Below are 4,044 nucleotides of genomic sequence, written 5' to 3' on the forward strand. Positions count from 1 at the left end.
CGTCTGCATTAGCAGAGAAGGAAAAGAATTCACTGATTTAGTAGGCTATACCCCGTGTGTAAGCACACTCACGGTGAATTCTGACAGCAAAACAAAAGTTTGGCAACCTGAACCACCCGCGGGCTATTGGAGTCGCTCCCGGGAAAATAACTGTGAATGGATGGAAATAATTGGACTTTGCTGGTACAAAAACTCTGGGGCCAATCCCTTCCATGAGCTAATAGGCCTGAAAGAATATTGGGATGATCCGGCAAAGTTGAACAAGGGTTGGGAAGCTCCTGATGGCATATATTGGATATGTGGAAAAAAGGCATACAGCGAGCTACCTAGAAGGTGGAAAGGATCCTGCACACTTGGAATAATTCGGCCCTTTTTCTTTACTCTACCTAAAACAGAGAGTAAATCATTGGGAGCCCCTCTCTTTGAGACATTAAACAGACAAAGGAGGGAATTAAAACGGGAACTACCAATGGCGGGAGGCAACCAGAAGTGGAACAAGGAAGAATGGCCTGCCGAAAGAATCATTCAATATTATGGGCCCGCTACTTGGGCAAATGATGGCAGCTGGGGTTACAGAACCCCCATTTATCTCCTCAACAGACTTATCAGGTTGCAAGCGGTGGTAGAGGTAGTTTCCAACCACACTTCAGAAGCCCTGGAACTCCTAGCAAAACAACATTCACAAATGAGAGCTTTTGTGTATCAAAACAGACTAGCTCTCGATTATCTGCTAGCCGAGGAGGGAGGAGTGTGTGGCAGATACAACGAATCCGAGTGTTGTATGGAAATAGACGATTACGGGGAAACAATAAAAGGATTGGCTGCTGAAATAAAGAAAGTAGCGCATGTACCAGTCCAAAAATGGAATTCAATCCTACAATCCTCCTGGTGGGACCAAATATTCGGGCAAGGGGCTTGGTGGAAGAAGCTAGTATTCTTCATAGTTTGTTCAATTGCCGGAATCATTTTCCTTCCCTGCTTAATTCCTTGCTTCATCAGACTAATTCACTCTGTTGTGCAAGGAATGCAGATTGCCACCCTTCCAATCGATCCTGAGAAGGCACAAGGGAAACCTACTTCCCTCTCTAAACTAATGAAATTAGAGGAGGAAAAGGAAAACAAAAACGCAATGAAGGCTTTAAAGAATTTTGAAAATAAACATAACCTGGCACAAGAATATTGTGGGAATTCGTTAACGGACTGGGAAGAAAATGAATGTGAGTGAAAATTATAGTCCTTCCCCCGTAGAATTGGATAAAATAACACGAATTTTTAATGTGATGGATTATTAGGCGGGGGACTGTGATAAATGAACTTATAAAAATTCGTAGAGATCTAAATAAATATATTTGTAGCGATAATAATATAAAATATAAAGTACAGTGTGGCCCACAAGTCCTTCCCAGATCTAGTCGCGTATTCCCACTCGAGAGATAACGATCCTAGCCGGCGCCCATCAACGGAAAAGAATGAGCAGGACATGGGCCATCAGGCTGACAAAGGGACGAGCTCGGATGAGATACTCATCACCGGACCTGAACACCCCGCCTTGCAGGCCACTGTTGGGGAAGCAATCAGGCTGACAAAGGGACGAGCTCGGACGAGATACTCATCACCGGACCTGAACACCCCGCCTTGCAGGCCACTGTTGGGGAAGCAATCAGGCAGACAAAGGGAAAAAGTCCAGCCGAGATATCCATCAGCTCCAACCCGGATCCAACCATCCCATCCAGATGGTCTGAACCAAAATGAAATCAAGGAACACTCAGAACTTCTTTACATATGAGGAGACTCTGCCCGGACGTCTATTTGACTCTATTCTCCAACGCCAGGAAATCAATTCATCCAACAATCAAGGACCCTTGGTGAATGGTGCCTGCCTGGAATTTGGCCTCAGGACACAAAATCCCTATAAAAACCCCGGACAGTCTACCCTCCTTCGTGGATTTGGGAACACCTATACCTTTGGGTATAGACCCCTGTCCACCCAGCGCTGCGCTGTTTATTTTATTGTGGTTTTTCCTCATTGTTTATTTTTATTATAAAAATTGTTTTATAATAAATTGTTCTTTTATTTAACCCAAATTTGCCTTTGCATTTATAACAACGTCCAAATGGGGTCCCCCCAGAAAAGCAAATCCAAGCAGGCCCTCCCCCCAACTGGTTAGGGAAAAGAGATTTCTTAAAAAAAAAAAGTGGAAAAAAACTTGTTTATTTAACAGAAATTGAATACTATTAAACAATAAAACCTCTCATTGTTAAATTAAATGGCAAATCCAAGAAAAAAAGTCCTTTTCATTTTGGTGCAGCTTAGCTCGCTCAGGTTCTTATCAGTCCCTCTGGCCCTGTGTCATGGGGTGACTTTACCTTTAAGATAGCTTCGGGAGCTGGGAGGGAGTTGAAGCTGCGAAAGAATGATGGGAGTCTTTTTTTGTGACCAATTATTGGTCATTTGTAAGAATTGACAGCAGTTTTGACCATCGAAAAGTAGTGAGATCAACTTGTAAACACCACCTTAATATGTAAAGCCAGGGTTCTTTTGTTCTCTTTGGTTTCCGGCTTCTGAAGAGGTAACAGGCTCTGTCTCAGCCTCCTCCCCTCCCCCCCCCCGCCCCAGGCCGGACAAGGCCGCAGAGGGCGGGAGGGGAGAAACGGAGCTGGCCGGCCTGACTTGGTTTGTAGTTTCTGCTGCTGAACTGAAACCTGACACCATGAACATCTGCAGCTTTCCAAGACTCTTTTAACTCCTTTAATACCTGGATGAGACATACAGATTACTCCTTTTTCTGAGAGAGAGAGAGAGAGAGAGAGAATCAACATGAAAAAGACATCATAAAACCATCAAAGACCATGAAAAAAAGAGTTAAGTTTTAGATGGGGAAGAGAGAATAAGGAGATGCTTTATAAGCTGAAATATTTTTCTGTTAAAGCTATGGAGATGGACAATAGTGTCCTGAAAAAACTCCTTTAATTCATGACAGTATATTGGGAGGAATGGAGTGTTCAAAGTGTGGATTTTGAGCAAAAGGTGGAGTAATTGTGATACAGTGAGGTGCTGGAACAGAAGGGGAGAAGTAATAGTTGAAGATTTGGGGCCATTGTACAGGCAAAGAGAAAACTTCTGTTTCCAGAGAAGCTCACAGACACAGATGAAGAGAACTTTTGCCTTTGAATAACTCATCCTTAAAAATGACATCCCTAGACTCATTGACCCATAACACACCTCAGAGTGATGTGAAATGGGAGGAGCGAACTGATGACAGGATTTCCGGGCAGCTGGCATCAGAGAAATAGGAAGCTATAACATAAATAATTTTCTTGTGAGAAACTCTATAGATTAGCAGAAGAAGACTTCTGTTTCTCTACAAAGGCTGATGAAAAGACTCTAGCAGGAACTGGGACTGTTTTAAACACCAAAATTTCAAAGTTTTTTGTCTCTATGTTGTCATGTGAACAAGGGAATGGTTGGGTAGTGGGGGATAAAGGAGTTTTCTAGAGGTTTATTCTGGTGTTCTTATTCTTGTAGTTTTGTTAATAAATTTTCTTTATTCCTTTTAATTTTTAAGCCTGTTTTGCTCTTGTTCTAATCCATATCTCACAGCAAGAAATAAGTAAGTTTTCTAGTAATTTTTTTAGTTACTGCTTTAAAACCATGACACCCTGGAAAGTGCAGACGCCCAGGCCCCGGTGGGCCACAGGCATGAGCTCCCAGGGTTTGTCTGGGTTTTTTCAGTCCAGACCAGGTTTGAACAGATCCAGGAAAACAAAACCAAAAAAAAGTCCAGGGAACTCCTCTGCCTCAGGTAGCTAAACCTAATTAAAAGCCTAAGAGAAACTCTGTCCCGCTGTCTGTCCGTGCTGCAGACACCACAGTCCAGGAGCAGGATGCAGGGGAGTGATGTTTTTCCTCAACACAAACTTTGTGCTTCTTCTTCCCCCCCTTCACTCTCAGACCCAGTCTTAAAGGTGAAGAACTTAATATGTAACATAAACCAGGTGATTGGGGATACAAGCATCATAAAGTCACCCCAGGACACACTGATA

The sequence above is a fragment of the Pseudopodoces humilis genome, chromosome 12 (assembly GCF_049639895.1).
Source record: "Pseudopodoces humilis isolate 2021_Gansu_Grassland_sample_001 chromosome 12, ASM4963989v1, whole genome shotgun sequence".
NCBI lineage: Eukaryota > Metazoa > Chordata > Aves > Passeriformes > Paridae > Pseudopodoces > Pseudopodoces humilis.